The sequence below is a fragment of the Ailuropoda melanoleuca genome, chromosome 6, assembly GCF_002007445.2.
Source record: "Ailuropoda melanoleuca isolate Jingjing chromosome 6, ASM200744v2, whole genome shotgun sequence".
NCBI classification, from domain to species: domain Eukaryota; kingdom Metazoa; phylum Chordata; class Mammalia; order Carnivora; family Ursidae; genus Ailuropoda; species Ailuropoda melanoleuca.
Genome location: NC_048223.1, coordinates 7,957,124 through 7,965,888, shown reverse-complemented (window position 1 = coordinate 7,965,888; position 8,765 = coordinate 7,957,124). Strand labels below are relative to the sequence as shown.

Genomic DNA, 8,765 nt, shown 5'->3' with positions numbered 1-8,765 from the left:
GCGGGGGCACGGTGACAAGAATCGTGACAGTTTGGGTCCACGCGTCAGCAGTCCCCGGCGGTGGAGGACCCCAAACACGCGTGCCCATCCTAGCACCGGGATCCGGGCGGCGCCTGGCCGGGCACACGGCCCAATGACACCCTCACTGGGACCCGGAACCCGGGTCGGGTCCGTGTACCCTGGCCTAGGCGCGCGATTGCGTAGTCCCTGATCCCAAGTCCGGCTTTGTGAGGCGCGCGGCGAGTTTGCGCGCCTGTGGCCGCGGTCCCAGTGCTCTCAGGATTCCCGTGACCGTGGCTTAGGCACGCCGGGAACTCCGCGGGCTGGCCTGTCTCTGGGGACTGTTTGGCCTCCCCCCGGGTCAGCGTTCTCCTCGCAAAAACCCTTCCGCGCCCTTCTCCCGGGCGGGACCGCTCCACATCACCGCCTCCGGGGCGGAGCTCGGGGGCGCCCGGCGCGGGGCGGGGCCAGCAGGGGGCGCTGCGGCATGCCTTGCAGCCTGGCGGTCGGTGCGCGCCGCCCTCGCCTCCCCCAGCACCGGGCTGAGCAGGCGGCCAGCGCCGAACCGGGCGCGCAGCAGCGGAGCCGGGCCGGGACCATGGACGGTGAGTGGGAGCGGNGCCCGGGTCGGGCTGGTTGCCGTTGCGGCTGAGCGGTGTGGAAGCTCGAGGCGGACAGGCGTCACGGGGTCTGGGGTTGGAAAGCCCGAGGGGGTCCTCGTGACGCTGCGAGGCCGGGACGATGGGGCAGCCTCGGTTGGGAGAGTAGTGCTGGGGGCTGGGGCGGGCTTCTGAATCCCGCGCCTGAGTCCCGCCTCCATTCTCGCTCCCTCCCCAAACCCCAGCCCCCGACTCACGCTTTCTCCCCCAAGCCACCCCGCTGTCCGCCCCGCCGCCCCCTGTCTCCAAGCCTCAGTACTCTCTAACTCTGCCGACGATTCCGGCGCCCTCTCCCGCGCCCTCGCCCCCACCTCCCGGCGGGCGCCTCCCCCAACCCCGCTGCCTCTGGCTTCTCCACCTCCAGCCCCGCGGCTCTCGTGCCCCGCCTTCCTCCACCGCGTCCCCGCCCCTCCAACCCGCTCCCGCCGGGCCCCCGCACTCCTGCGCCTAATTCCAGCCCGAACTCGAGCTCCCAGGATCCGGGATCCCGTGGCACTTCCGAACCTGCTGGTCTCCAGGTGAAAAGGCGGCGGCAACTTCGCGGCCTTTCTCGGGGGTGGGGCTGGCTTCCCCCGCAGCTGCCTGCGCCGCGCACCTGCGGGGGTCCGGGGACCCAGTCGAGGGGCCGCTGCGCGCGCCGGCTGTCATGCCTGGGTGTTCAGGTTAGGGCTGCGTGGTTCAGACCCCACGGCATTGCTGTTGCTCGTCTGTCGCGATCTGAAGAAGCCGGCTTTGTCACACACAAAAATGGAATTGGCTTAGAGCAGGTTGCTTGTGTTGTGGCAGCAGCGGCCTTTCAAGTTGTACCTGTGGATGGTTAAAGGATTAGCGGCGCAGGAGGATGTGGAGCCATATTTTCCCGCTCCGCTGGGCGTTCAGCGAGGCTCTCACCGCCCGGGTGGCCAGTGCCTTCCCGGGAAGGCAAGGATGCTTTGTAGGCTTTCAAAAAGTATAATCAGGAGAGATGTGGAATTAGATGCGTGCGAATGGGGAAGCGTGAGGTGGATGGCCACGGGGCCCCAAGAGGGCTTCACAACTTGGGGACATTGGTTGCTATTTGCGAAGGGCCGCCGGCTGAACCCGAGTTTTGCAAAGCAGACCGTGCCCAGCCCAGACTTACAAACGTGACGTGACTGCAAACGGGGCTTGGCAACAGCTCCTTCTCCTTAGAGGTGTTGGTGCTCAGTCTGGACATCTGTGGGAAGAGAGTTTAAAGCAGATGGTTTGAAAAGCCTCGTGATCCCTAGAGAGAGGTGGAGATGTATTGGTTACAGCCTGGAAGCCAGTGGCTGAATGTGCCCCATCCCCTTTCCTTGCTTTCATTAAGTCTTGGCTTAAATTAATTGCCTATTTCAGAGGAAGGACATGTAGGGGATACTTCTCTTTTAGGGATTAGCTTCTGGCCAGCCCACCCTCACTCGTGCTTGGGAGGCTACTTTGGGGCACTGGGGACAGGATGGGCCACTTGGCCTCTGAAGCACAGCACCCTGAGCACTGGTGAAACTGCAGGATCAGTAACTTTTTTTTTTCCTATTGATTGGCCCGAATAGTAATTAGCTCAATATTCTTTCAGGTTTGAAGAGTGAATTAATAAGTAATTAGCCCAAGGCCACATGGGGGCTCAGTGGGTGCCCTCTGAGTGCCCACAGATTGCTGCGGGCATCTGCTTGGTCCTCACCATACTGCTGGGTGGGGAGTTGTTGGCTGTCAGATACCCCACGAGCCAGGAGGGCCTCAGCACCCAGCCTGGCACCCTCAAAGTGATAGGTACTCGGTGTTTATCTAGGAAAGAAATGGATCCCTGTCTTGAATCTAGTCTGAGTCCATAACTTGGGTTTTTCCATTGTGTTGCACTGTCTTCAAAATATTATCCTTCACCAATTTTTTAACAGTATGTAATGTCACTGGACAGAAACTTTTTTTTGAGAAAAACTCATTTTCCTGTTTATTTGGGGCAGAGAGCTCAGTTTGTGGGTCAGGCTCTCATTGCTGTGTCTCTAACCTCCTTGGGGACTCCATAATCTCCCTGAAGGAAATCAGTTGTCCTCATCCTAGAATTGGGGTGAGGAAGCGATGGGCACTCTGGGGAGCTAAGGCTGTTGGCTGAGGGAGTGAGTCCTGCACAGCCCCCCACCTCAGGCATCCCTCATCCCTGTCTGTGATAGGAAGAAGCACTCAGGGAGGTGGAGTGCCATTTGTGGAGCCCTGCTGGCTGCTTCATATGCCACCATCTTCGGTCCAGTGGCCGCTGTCTGCTCCAGAGAACTTTCCCATGGAGAGAGGGGTGTACAGCTTCTTACACCTTTCTGGGAATATGGTTTGCAGCTCTGGAGTGGGGGAGGGAGGCTGGTGTTTCAGGAGGATGTTTCTGTCTGTTGGAGGTGGCTATGACCCACTGACAGATTGAGCAAAATCCCGCTTTTCTGCCTCCGTCAAAGGCCAGCCCTGGAGAACACGGCCAGAGGCTGAGGGAATGGGCATGCCTCGCGCCACCTTTTTCCAGGAATCTGGGAAGGGCTGGCATTCAGGATGGTACTTGGATATGGGAACCTGCACTGCCCACAGGTTCAGGGTTGTCATGGCCTTATCTTTCTTACACAGGCTGTCTCTGTCTCCGGGGCTGGCTCTTACCCAGAATTCCTGCAGCTGGTGAAAATCTGTTTTCTCGAAGAGGTTTAATTAATGCCTGCAGTTTGTGAGTGAGACAGAGAGGCAGAGACTGGGAGGGGTGGTGGTGCCTGCTATCTCAAGGTGGGTAGGAAAAAGGATGGGAGACTATCCAGGATTCTGAAAAAACAGAAGGGGTAGACTTCAGCCCCACGATTTGCCCTGGGTCAAGGCTTTTGGTTGGTGGATAAGGACATGTGCCCACATTCTGGCACAGGGGTTACCACTAGGAGCAGAGTCACTGAGATAGGAAGGATAGCCCCACAGTAACCTGAAATATGGTTTGCTGGGCTCACTGTTCTGGTTTCTAGGAGGACTTGAAGAACAACTGAGAGCTGGGCTTAGCAAAGTGGGAGAGTTCAGAGCTCTTTTAAATTTTTCAGGGAGGTTTGTACTCCTTTGGAAATGGCTTGAGGGATGCTGGTCTGGGGTCTGACCCTGGGGAGTCATCTCACACCTGAGATGCTGAGGGGAGAGCACAGGGGAGCGGAAAAGGAGAAGCAGCTGGCAGAGCCTGTGTGCCCACACTTAGGGTTGAAGAAGAGGCAACAGCTGCTTTCTGGTAGGATGGCATGCCTTTTGACAGAAGCAGCCTTCTGGGGACCCTTCTTGAACGGGCTGGGCAGCCTGACAGATAGATTAGGGCCCGCTGAAGCCCCTCAACCTTGCAGATCCTGCAGGGCAGCCATGAGGTGGCACCTGTGAACCAGGAATGAACCGCAGAGTCTGCCCTGAGTTCAAAAGGCAGGAGGGTCAGGGTTATCTAATCGAGCCCCAGACTCCAGCCTGGGAGCCTCCACCTCCAGAACTAGCAGGCTGCTCTCTGAACGTCCTTGGGCCTTGGTTGGGGAAACCCCTGGTTTTTGGAAAGGAACGGCTCAGTCAGTAATGAAGAGAGGACAGTCCCAGGAGCACGGAGGAAGATCAACGATTAAAAAGATAAAATGATTGAAAAATGAACTTGGAGGGACCTTGCGGAGTAGTTCCTACACCCAGGAGGCAGCCTTTGCCTCGTGCTCTTGGCTGGCTCATCCACGTACCCTCCCTTGCCTTGCCCCTCCCTTCTCCGTCCCCCTCCCCAGTCTCATCCTTCCACTCTGTGCACAGCAGTGGAGCCGCCTCTGTGCTGGTTCCCTGGGGTGGAAGGGAATTTGGGGAACTCAAACATCTGTAGGAACTTGAAAATTCTGTTTCTATTTGCCCAGTCACTTCCCCAATGTACACATTCATGTTTCCATATTATGGGTCTTCCTTTTGTCATGTGCTTACCCCTGTGTGCCTCTGTGTATAACCGATTTCCTTAGAGCTGTAATCGATAGCATGGAAACCAGAGCTTTAAAAAACAAACTAACATGAAAATTATTGCACCTGGTTTTGACACCCCCTTCCCTTCCTCTCTGCTCATTTGTGGTTAGAGTCGTAATTTACACCAAATTTACAAATAGTTTGAATACTATCTGACCTACCCCGCAATTAGAAGGAGACATGTGTCTTTCCAACTAACAAAACCACAGCTTACTTTCCTAGACCTACCTCATTCTTGGATCTGGTACCCAACATTAGGCCTTCGGAGATGCAGCCATATCATTTTGAGCTTTTAAATTATAAACTAAAATGAAGCTTTAGCTTGCTCGTTTTGTCATCTAATATAAAAGAATCCGAAGTCAGAATAAAACATGTACTGCCTCGTTAACTCTTTGTGCTTCTCAAATGAAAGAAGCAGGTGGATTAAGGTGGAAGAACGTTATTATAGTAGAAATGTCTGGAAGCTCAAAAATAATAATGGAGGGACACAGTCTTACAAAAAATAAATTATTGAGTTTTGAACATTGTTATTAAAATGTGCAGCAATATAAATAGGAATTTCCATAGAAGTGTAGGCAAGTATAGAGTTTTGGTGAGTATAGACTGATGAGTGTAGTAATTTTTGTTGGTCATTTCATCGAAATATATTAATATGATCATACATTATGCTTATGTAGGACCTTACCATATAAATGGGCAGCTGAGTCCATGATCTCATTCAGTTCTTTCAGCAAGTTTGGGATCTTGGAGATGGGGACAGGGGACCACCGGGGATTTCAAAGGCTTCTAGAACTCAGAACTCTTGAGTGGGGAAATACTGTCTAAACCTAGATATTCCTGCTACAGTTGCTGGATAGCCAAATGTGGCTACATAGTTATTTGAAAATTATAGGTAGTCTGCTTAGGGGTAAAAGAAGGCTTTCTTTAAAATGTTCTGCAGGTCAAACAGACAAAAACTGTATGATTAACACACCAGAAACCACCTGGAAGGATTTCTTAGGATTTGTGGATTTCAGAGGTTCTCTGCCGATGACTTCCTAATACTGGAGTACCTGAGTTTGTATATTCAGCATAGGATGGTAGTGAAGAGTGTAGACTCTGAAGCCAGGCTAGCTTTGAATCCTGGATCTGTCATTACTGGTCTTGTACACTTGGGCAAGTTACTTAACCTCTCTGTGCCTCGGTTTCTTCATCTGTAAAATTGAGATGAGGAGGAGGAGGAAAATTGAGATGTTATTATTGTAAGGTTGAAGTGAGATACCATGATGAGGACTTAGAACGGTGCCTAGCACATGATATGCTTTTAAAAATGTTAGCTGTTATTACTATTCATTCATTCCTTAAAAATATGCTTTTGGTGTCAACCAGCTGCACTGAGTTGATAGATATAGGAGAATGTCCCTCTGGAACAGAGGGCGCTTTACCTAAGTTCACAGCGAAGGACATGAAGGGTGGTATAGATGTTTCCCGGGCATTCACCTGGCTCTTGGCCACCTGTTGTGATCATGAGAGCCTAGGGCAGTCCTGTAAAGGGTTGACCGTGGCAGGAGGGGGAGCGGATGCTCTTCAGCGGGTACACACTGGTGTGACTTGGCCTTGCCAGCTGTTTAAGGCAGGCACTCAGTTGATTGGTCTGCGTCTGACACATGCTAGTTGTCAATGTTTTCACTGTAACTCTTGGCGTCAGGTTGTTTGTGGGAAGTGTGATAAGAGACCGTAAACTCAGTGTTTACTCACCTGGTTTGCAAGCACTGTGCCTGGTCCTGGTGGACAGCATACTGCCCTGGCCACTGCCTTGGACTAGAAGCCCTAGAAGCCTGCAGTACCAGAAGGGACCCAGTTCTGAGTGAGAACTGGCACAGCTGCTCCCAAGTGTGGGTAGGGGGACTGCCAGAGGCAGAAGGCCAGACTCCCGTGCTTCCCGAGTCTGCCATAGCCAGAACCTTCTGGACCTGGAACATCTCGGGGGAACTGTGTTGGGTAGGCTTGGGTTAATAACCGGTTCTGGAGAAGGGAGGTCCTCACTTGCACTGTGTGTCTTACAAAGAAATTCCCACTGGAAGCCTGCCGACTAGCCCCTGCCATCAGGGCCTGGTGAGGGGCTCTAGCCGTGGGCTGTGGACTAGAGAGCCTGGGATTGCTGCCTCAGGAACGTGAGCGCCTCTCTGCCTTGTGTGAGTGTGACTGGTGCGCCCTTGGCTCTAGGCGGGAGCACTTATATTAATAAGTTGACAGGCAGACTGGAAACTTGATAGCGGTGTTAATGAGGAGCCTGCTTATTTCTATTCATTTTTAAACTACTGGAATTTGAAGTAAATGAGGTTTTGTTGTATTTTTGGTTTTTTGGTTTTTTAAAAAATACTTGCCCCACGCTTGGAAGATAAAGACAGGGCAATAATGTCATTCATTTTTTAAAAACCATTTATTTCTATGTAGGCAGAGCTGAGTTAAACAGAGTGTTCTAAGTTTTCTGGTCTTGGTTGCCTCTTGATTTCCCAGATGGGGTCATCTCTCGTCGCCAATGTGTCTGTCTCCATCACAGTTCCTAATGGAAACACAGACCTGGAAATCAAAGCTTAGATGTTTCTGGTTGAAGGTCATGGCATAGGCAGTTGATTTTGTTTTGGCTGTGTCTTCAAGGTGAAAAATTACTGTGTCTTTTTTGAGAAAGAAGGTGTATTTCCGGAGATGACTAACATCAGCAGGCAGGAAGATGCCAGCAAGGCTGCTTCGTTCTTGGTTCATCTCATTTACAGCATTTCTAAGTTAGTGGCATATGATTTTTTATTTTCTTCTCTTGTGCATCTTGCTTTAATGACGGCTGATTATCTTGGAACAGCTGCATTAATTGATGGTGTTTAACAACTCAACGTACAGTAAGTAATTGCAGTTGGCTTGGCTGAGCATAGCTCATTCTTTTCACTTGCTTTTGAGCTTGAGGAGTGTTTTCTCTGTGTGCTGAATGCCAGAAAGGGAGTTGGGAACTCCTTGCCCCAGTGCCCGCCCGCCACTCAGTGCTCACACTCCCCTGGGACACTGTGTGCCATGACAGCATCTGTTCCTGCTGCGTGGGGGTTGTCTGCTCGTGGGCCTGTCTCCCCGGCTTGCCCGGGAGCTCCTGGAGGCCAGGGGGCCACATGCAGCTTGTCTCTGGCTCTTCACCCCTTAGCACAAAGACTGGCAAGAAATATGCCTCAGTGAAGGCTGGATGAATGAATGCATGGGTGGCTGCAAAGCAGTCAGGTTGGCTTCTGACTGCAAGGAACAGAACGCCCTACTTCAGTGGCTTAAGCAAATAATGGTTTCTTTTTTCTCATGTAACAAGATGTCCGAAGGTAGGTGGTTGCTAGCATTAGTTTCAGCAGCTGATGTCTGTCTGGACTGATACTTCTGTTCTTTTCTTGGCCTGTCCTTCATGATGGTAGGATGACTGCGGCAGGAAGGAGGTGCCAGGAACATCTGTACCTTTTGTCAGGAAAGCAACATTTTATTTTATTTAATTTATTTTTTATATAATTTTTTAGAAGATTTTATTCATTTATTTGAGAGAACAAGGGAGCGGGGAGGAGAGGGAGAAGCAGGCTCCCCACTGAGCAGGGAGCAGGACGCAGGGCTCGATCCCAGGACCCCGGGATTATGACCTGAGCCAAAGGCAGATGCTTAGGCGACTAAGTCACCCAGGCGCCCCTGGAAAGCAGACATTTTCCCCCAAACACCTAGCAGACCACTCCCAGTCTAAAGGGCCATGTGAGTATCTGGCAGGACACAATCCTGCCAATAGTTAGGTAGGCTCACTGCTAAACAGACAGCGCAAATAGGCTTAATGACCCAATTATGGTAGACATTTACTTTTTGCTCACACAAAATCCAAAATGGCTGTTCCTGATTTGTGGGGAGTTCTCCTCCAAGAGGTCACTAAGGGACCCAGGCTCTTAAGACTGCCATGGTTGTTTACACCAATCAGAAGAGACAGCATGGAGGATGGTGTGTGGGAGAATTTTATGGGCCAGGCTTGCAGGTGGTGAATTAATTCTACTGACATTTCCATTGGCGGGGGAAAAAAAAAAAAAAAAAAAAAAAAAAAAAAAAAAAAAAAAAAAAAAAAAAAAAAAAAATCTCTGCCACACTGTCTCC

At 51.6% G+C, this 8,765-nt stretch overlaps 1 protein-coding gene across 5 annotated transcripts in view; it reads left to right on the top strand.

Moving 5' to 3' along the window:
• Positions 1–472: 472 nt before the first annotated feature.
• PXYLP1 (2-phosphoxylose phosphatase 1) overlaps positions 473–8,765 on the top strand; it is a 69,815-nt gene continuing 61,522 nt past the window's right edge. The window contains exon 1 of one of the 5 annotated variants that reach the window (XM_011232404.3): positions 473–605. The gene's annotated coding sequence lies outside the window, so the exon portion shown is untranslated. Of the gene's footprint in view, positions 606–930; positions 1,178–5,952; positions 6,612–8,765 lie in introns of those variants that run through there. The other 4 variants (XM_034661902.1, XM_034661904.1, XM_019806006.2 and 1 more) reach the window with 4 other exon arrangements.